The sequence below is a fragment of the Schistocerca americana genome, chromosome 7 (genome assembly GCF_021461395.2).
Source record: "Schistocerca americana isolate TAMUIC-IGC-003095 chromosome 7, iqSchAmer2.1, whole genome shotgun sequence".
Classification (NCBI taxonomy): Eukaryota; Metazoa; Arthropoda; class Insecta; order Orthoptera; family Acrididae; genus Schistocerca; species Schistocerca americana.
In genome coordinates, this window is record NC_060125.1 from 437,016,589 (window position 1) to 437,024,385 (window position 7,797).

Here is a 7,797-nt window from a genome sequence, read left to right on the forward strand (position 1 = left end):
CATCATTAATAAATCGTAATAAAATGCGCAGGAATCGCAAGGTCTGCTTCAATTGACTGGCGAAATTCCTACGCTGGTAGAAAGAGCCAAATTTCAGTGGATTAAATTAGACAACATGTGCTACTGGGAGACGAAAGAGTAAGGAATTGTCGTCATATGATTGATGAGGAAAGACTTGCTCTGTGCCAGACAACCAATAAAACGAGTCTTGCCGTCACAGAGCAGGATGTCTCTACTTTAGCGCTCACTGCAGACGGTCGCCTGGACTCAGAACGCCGGCCGTTATTGCCGCCATCTTCCTCATTCGCACAGTATCAGAGTGGTAGTGGCTTCACTACAAATAACGTTGACCAACGGCTGTAAGTATTTCGTAAACTGGGATCTTATTTTCTCTGCAACAGCTTGACAACACCACGGCTGTTTTCTGAAATATCAGTCAGCTGGAAAATAGCAGCAAGCCACACTATTTTTTGAATCAATAAATTACTTTTCCGTAACTCCTTTGGAACTAAGGCCATCGTCAGACCTTAACAAGGATTTCTTGTGCAAAAGAAAGGAAATTTGTCCATCTCGCTGATGATTGCTCTAGTTCCTAAAAGACATATTGATTCAGGAATAATATGGCTTGGCGCTATTTTGTAGGTCAGATTTTAACTGGGATTTTTACATACTGCAACTCAATACATAGTCATGTAGCATTTGGAAGAGTTGGCATAAGTATTGTAAATGTTGTTCTGTGGTGGCCCCGGTTACTATGCTTTACACCAAACTGTACTAATTACTAAAACATCCTGCATCTACATCTATTCTCCGCAAGCCACCCAACGGGGTGTGGCGAAGCGTACGTAGGGCACCATTATCACTCCCCCCCACCTGCCTAGTTCCATTCGCAAATTGTGCGAGGAATGAATGAAAGCCGGTAAGCCTTCGTATTGCCTCCAATCTTTGTAACTTTACCTTCGTGGACTCTTCACTAGAAGAAATATGCTGGTTGCCTCTTCTTGGGACGTACGTTCTCCGAATATTAACAGTAACCCACATCGTGTATCAACGCCTAAGTTGTAACGCCTTCCCTGGATGTCGACGAGCATCTCCGTGAAATTTTAATGCTAACTAAAAGAAACTGAGACGAAAGGTGCTGCTCTTCTTTGGAACTCGTCTATTTTAGTTGTGAGTCCTGTCTGGTAAGGGTTCAAGACCGATGAGAAACGCTGAAGTATCGTTCGAGCGAGGGTCTTATGAGGTACCTCCTTCATCAATAGACCACTTTTCTTGATTCTTCCAAAAAACCTCAGTCCAACATCTGCTCCGTAAGTGTGCTCGTAGATATTTAATGGATGAAACTGCTTCCAGTAATCGTTAAGCACTCGTGTAACCACACAAAAATTAAACTTTCCCCTACCAGTGCTCAATACACTACGTTTATGCCTACACTGACCTACTAATCCCCGTACCAAGGATCGAGCCTCTGCAGGTCTTCCTGTATTTTACAATAGTTTTAAGCGTTGCAACTTCTTTGTTTACAACAGTATCATCCGCGAACATCCTTGCGGAGATTCTGACGTTATCCCATTACATCATATACACTGACGGCAAGAAAGGCAACACCGAGAAGGCATGGTGTGAGATGGTAGGCGTGTTTCCACATCTGGAAGATGATATCTATTCAGATTTGACGCCAGTAGCATAAGAGTGGCGCCACTATGGGGTTGCACTTCAGGTTTACTTTAAATGCACACTGTAACGGTCTTGAGTATTAGTTACCTTTGAAATTGGGCGTGGTGAATTGATGTTACTTAAGTATGCCTTTAAGGCGACAAAGACGTCATTATCAACAACTCACTGACAGAACGAGGTCGTGTAATAGGGCGACGAGAAGCTGGATGTTCCTTCTGCAATATTGCAGAAAGATTTTGCAGGAATGTAGCCACTGTACAAGATGCTGGCAGGGTCACCATGAGTATGTACGGTCGCAATAAGATCGGGCTCCAGCCGTCCACGTGACACTACCGACAGGAAAGACCATTGTGCTCGGCGAAGACTCTGGCGCACTGTAGTGTCTGCAGTATCAAACTGAGCAGCAGTTGGCACCACAGTGACACAACGAACTGTTTAAAAAATCGGTTACTTCAAGGACAGCTCCGAGCCAGAAGCCCTGTAGCGTGCTTTTCACTGACCCCAAATCACCGCCATTTGCGATCTAAGTGACGTCAAGTGAGAGCTCATTGGAGGGCAGGGTGCAGGTCTGTTGTGTTTTGTGATGAAAACTGGTTTTGCCTTGGTGCCAGTGATGGCCACTTGAGGGCCTGCAGCCAGTCGTGACAAGAGACGGACGATCTCAACCAGTCAGCCTACGTGCTATACACACTGGACCTACACCTGGAGTTATGGTCTGGGGTGCGGTTTCGTATGAAAGCAGGAGAACTCTCATGGTTATTCCACGCACCCTGACTGCAAATTTGTGCGTCAGTCAGGTGATTCAACCTTTTCTTGCTGCCATTCATGAACAGAACTTCAGGGGTATTTTCCAACAGGATAACTTTCGCCCACATACCGCTGTTGTACACCAACATGTTCTGCGGTTGCCTTGCCCTGCTAGATCACCACATCTGTCGCCAATTTATCACATATAGGATATAATCGAACGACAACTTCAGCGTCATCATCGAACACAATTAACTGACCTTGTATTGGCTGACCAGGTGCAAGAGGCATGGAACTTCATCCCACAAACTGACATCAGGAACCTGTACAACACAATACATGTACGTCTGCATACTTGCTCAAAAATGTTCAAATGTATGTGAAATCTTATGGCACTTAACTGCTAAGGTTATCATTCCCTAAGCTTACACACTACTTAACCTAAATAATCCTAAGGACAAACACACACACCCATGCCGGAGGGAGGACTCGAACCTCCGCCGGGATCAGCCGCACAGTCTATGACCGCAGCGCCCTAGACCGCTCGGCTAATCCTGCGCGGCTGAATGCTTGCATTCGACATTCTTGCGGTCAAACCAGTTATTATTGTACCAACATTTGACATTTGCAAAGGCTTATCTCATGCTTACGTTAAGCCGTGATCTTGCGATGGTAATCACTGAAGTATATTAGCTAGACCAATGAAATGATAATTAAATGGACACCCTAGCTGCAAACAGGCGTTGATATACTTCATTGGGGACATGTTGAAAATGTGTGCCCCGACCGGGACTCGAACCCGGGATCTCCTGTTTACATGGCAGACGCTCTATCCATCTGAGCCACCGATGGCACAGAGAATAGTGAGCCTGCAGGGACGCTCCCCGTGAGACGCACATTCCCAACATGTCCACAACACTACATTCGTAGTGCGCCTAATAGATGTTTGCCTATCATACACATTACTCGTGGCAGAATAATCTACCAAGTCCCGTACGAGTTCAGGTACAGCGCACACATTTTCAACATGTCCCCAATGAAATATATCAACGCCTTTGTTTGCAGCTAGGGTGTCCATTTAATTATCATTTCATTTCTGACAAAGCTGCATGGTCATCAACGGTAACTGTTCTTTCGGGAACAAATGCTACCGTCACATATACCTAGACAAATGTATTCCCGAAATTTCGTTAATCTACACTCATTATTTTTTAGTGTTAGTTTTTTCCCGTCATATTACAGACCGACTGGCTGAGTTCATCCGCCCCTTGTCACGACTGACGATAGGCAGGTAACTTAAGTTTCGTCACGGGAAAAATTTAATGTCGTTATTTAATGCTATGGAATGTATTTTATAAAACTGCAGTGGTTATCTGTCGAGGCTTGTGTTCTAACAATGCGTGAGAACAGCTGAATTCGTGCAGAACTCTGAAAGCGACAGAGGAGACCACACAGCTTGCAGAGGATTTTTTCCGGCTAACGCGTGTCGAGGAGCCACCAGAGAGGTCTCACTGAACTACCCTGTCAATCAAGCTAAGATGAGGCTCACGGTATGCGGCACGTTTCGGCTCTGCGGAAAGCTGAGGACGGTATCTCAAATGCGGGCTGCCACCAAATAATTTATGCTGAGAAATCACAAGTCTTGGAATGTCTGGGCCTTCGCTGTGAGAGGAAGCCTCGCGCAGTTCCCGTCACGTTGGCCAGGCTTCCGGAAATTCTGAACTGTATAAAAAACGTTCTGATTCGCCCATCGCCTACTGACGCCAGATGGGAATTTCTAGATCAAACTGGCGAGGACGATGTGCTCTGATTGGCCCCCCTCTAGAGACATTCTGTGGTGGAAATGTATTAAAATTGGCATTTTTCACGTTGTTGGAGGAAAACAGTAACATTGTTCCTGCTTAACGGTTGTGACCGGAAAGGAGAAAACAGCAGAGTCGGGAACAGGAACATGTGAAGATGGACGCCCTTGGTTTGGATATGGAAGGTGAAAAGTCGCTGCTTTTAGCCTCTTGAGTTCAAACGAGTCCTGACGCGCGAGATTCTGGTTCCTGACCTGCGACCACGCACGGCCGACTTACCGCCACAGCAGACTGGTGAGAGTATGCATCAGTAGCGGCGATACGTGGTCGTTGCCGTTTGCAAAGGGGTCATACCGTTGCCACATTACCGTTAATTTCTGTTACAGTGGTAGTATAGTTTTCATTTATTATTCAGTCGACCAATAGAGTAACTAAAACTTTTGGTAGGCTGCATTCGTATTAGTGATTTAATGTGCAGCTAGGCTACGTTGGTACTTCAAACCTTTATTGCAATCACTTTTTCTAACAGTTGTCACTGAGTCTTTTGCTATGTCATTACTTTTAATGTAATAAAACATCAATCTAATATTATTTGTATTTCGTCTGAAGTAACATGTCTTTAGGGGAGTGTTACGGGGTCTGGGCAGTTCCATCATTCCGGTACGATTTCACAACCACACAGCGTCGGGTTTTGCAAGAGCTCATTGTGAAAGGTAACCGTCCCCTAACACTTCCTTGGGATAAGCGCGAAGTTATTTTGAATCTTAAGATGTCTGTCAGTTATGTGTTCTATTTGCTAGTAACTCTTTACTCTAAGTGCAAAGCTGATCTAATATTCCGTGCGCTTGTACTTTGTTCACCAGGCGACAGTTCAGAAATATATCGAACGCCTTCCGGAAGTCAAGCAACAGACATCAACCAGGGCACCTGTTTCTACCACTTTGTGCGCCTCGTGAACGGACAGAGCGAGCTGGGCTTCACACAGTCGCCAGCCGCGGTGGTCTAGCGGTTCTAGGCGCTCAGTCCGCACCGCGCGACTGCTGCGGTCGCAGGTTCGAATCCTGCCTCGGGAATGGATGTGTGTGATGTCCTTAGGTTAGTTAGGTTTAAGTAGTTCTAAGTTCTTGGGGACTGATGACCACAGATGTTAAGTCCCATAGTGCTCAGAGCCATTTGAACCATTCAGTCGCTTTTATTTACATATGATATACAACGTTACGCTCTGCGGCAGAGGCTAATAGTATCTAATCGCACAGCTCTTGGTGATGATACAGGCCAAGTGCGTGGAGATGTGTGATAAAGGCAAACAGAAACAATGAAGATGGAACACTGGGTTTAATTATTGCTATTATGTTTGCGGAGTCATATCTAGGTCTCACACGCTTTGTTAGCAAATTACACTGCAGAAGCTGTTGTTCCAGGTATTGTTGGAGAACAGATGGTGCACTGGTACACGAAACGACTAGCGCTTGTATTTGCACAGACTTGACAGAAGTGTTGATTAACAGGAGTTGTTCCCTTTCTGTGCCTTCCGGCAGTTGATTGCGTGCGTGCACTATGGCCTCTTTTGAAACAAAGGTGCTGTCAGTCAGGTTGGATAGCTCCTTCTTGGCACCGTAAAGAATGAGGGGCCCAAGACTGCCTGAGAATTTACGATCGTTTTATAATCAGCGTGCAGGCGGATAGTGCTGTTCGGAGTTTTTATTACCACTTCCAATGTTACGCACCGAGTCGACGGAATTGGTTCTATTACCCCTATAGCTTGTAACCTGCCGAGTTCTTCCTTCACAGCGACTTTTAAAGCAATGTGAACGGGGCGCGCTCGGAAGTATTTTGCTGCCACCTACGGCTTCATGGCGAGTAGAGCTGCGCGCGCAACGTAACTCCTGACTGAACAACCCTGAAAAACGGTTAAAAAAGACATATAACGCTTGGAAATGTATGTCGTCCAATTTCAGACTGATAGTATCGTGAATGCAAAACCCTTTAGCAATTCCAGGATAAATTTTCACTGCGCATCCTGGTGTCCACTTTATTGTGACTTACTTTCGGATTCATGAGTGCTGGGCCGGGACCAGAACCTAGTACCTTGCCATCACCGGAGAATTCTGTCACCGACTATAGCGTTCACGCACGACTCACAACCCACGCTCATACATTCAATTCTGCTTCTACTTCTCTCCTAACTTTCGAACTTCACGGAAACTCTCTTGCATAACTTGCGAGACTGTCACTCGTGAAAGAACGAATGTCATGATGAAATGGCTTAGTCTCAACATAGTGTTAATATTTCACTCTACTGTGAAGTGTGCACTGTTTAGAAATTTAGCGGCATCTGGACTCTAACTCGTAACCCTGTCTATTAAAACTTTCCACGCATTTGTACCCCGGTTTTCCTATAATACCAAGCAGGTCGACCACCCCGATGCCGGCGGTATTGAAACCTCGCTGACACTCCGGAGCAAAACTGCAAAGGTCAATGCTCTAGAAAATATCTTTGCCTCTATACTGCTCAACTGTCTTACGGTGTGTGGCGGATGGTGCTTCAACTGGCATTCTTATTTTACCCCGTTGCTGTTCATTTGCGGATGGGAAGAAGACCATCAGTATGTCTCAGTATGTACTCCAATTTCTCAGATTATTTTCTCTCGTAGTTATTTTGTGAGTGATACATGAGAGGAAGTAGTATGTTGTGTTATTCTTCCTGCGATTTTAGTTGTATCTTTCTGTAACAGGGATTCTTTGATTATATCCGTGACGTTTCCATGTTTACTAAATCGGAACGGAATGCACCGATATTTCTTAGATCTCTGTCTCCTTCATTAATCCTACCTTCAGAGTGTCCGAGACGGCAGACAAATACTCAAGAACCGGTGGAACGACAGTTTTGTGTGGCACATACATCTTTGAGAAGTTACGAGGGCGCGCTGAAAAGTAATACCTCCGAACTTTTAATGTGAAAACTCTTAAGGCTTTTTAAATTAAACAAACGTTTTTAACAGTCTACACCTTTAATCTTAATGTCCACACATTTATTTCTCAAGGTAGTCACCATGGTGACGAACACATTTCTCCCAACGAGAGACCAGTCTATTGATACCGTCACTGTAGAATGTTGATGTTCTTGACGGAACCACAACCTCACCTCTACTAGCACTGGTTTTATCACTATCAAAATGAAGTCCTCGAAAGCGCTGTTTAAGTTTTGTAAATAGATGAAAATTGGATTGGGCCAAGTCGGGACTGTATGGAGGATAATCGATGACAGTGAACGCAAACAGTCGGATTGCTGGAAGTCTCTCAGCGCTTGTGTGTGGTCTGGAATTTTCATGCTGAAGAAGAGGGTGCTCCATTTGTGAAGTGGACGAACTCTTCATATCCGAAACTTGGTTGCAGCCCTCTGTTTTTCGCGCACCGACACAAATACGTTGCACACAGCCCACGTTACACACTTCAACTCAGAGCCCTCTAGCGGCAGGGGTTGCATGTATATAACCACGAAGAAAATGTTGATAATATTTGTCTCATTTAAAAAAGCTTTGAGTTCCACATAAAATATTCGAATGCAATA

The 7,797-nt window shown here is 44.9% G+C and overlaps 1 non-coding gene across 1 annotated transcript; it reads right to left on the reverse strand.

Annotated features, from left to right (window-relative positions):
• Positions 1-3,202: 3,202 nt before the first annotated feature.
• On the reverse strand, positions 3,203-3,277 carry Trnat-ugu. The gene has a single exon. It is a non-coding gene; the product is annotated as a tRNA-Thr (tRNA).
• Positions 3,278-7,797: the final 4,520 nt, after the last annotated feature.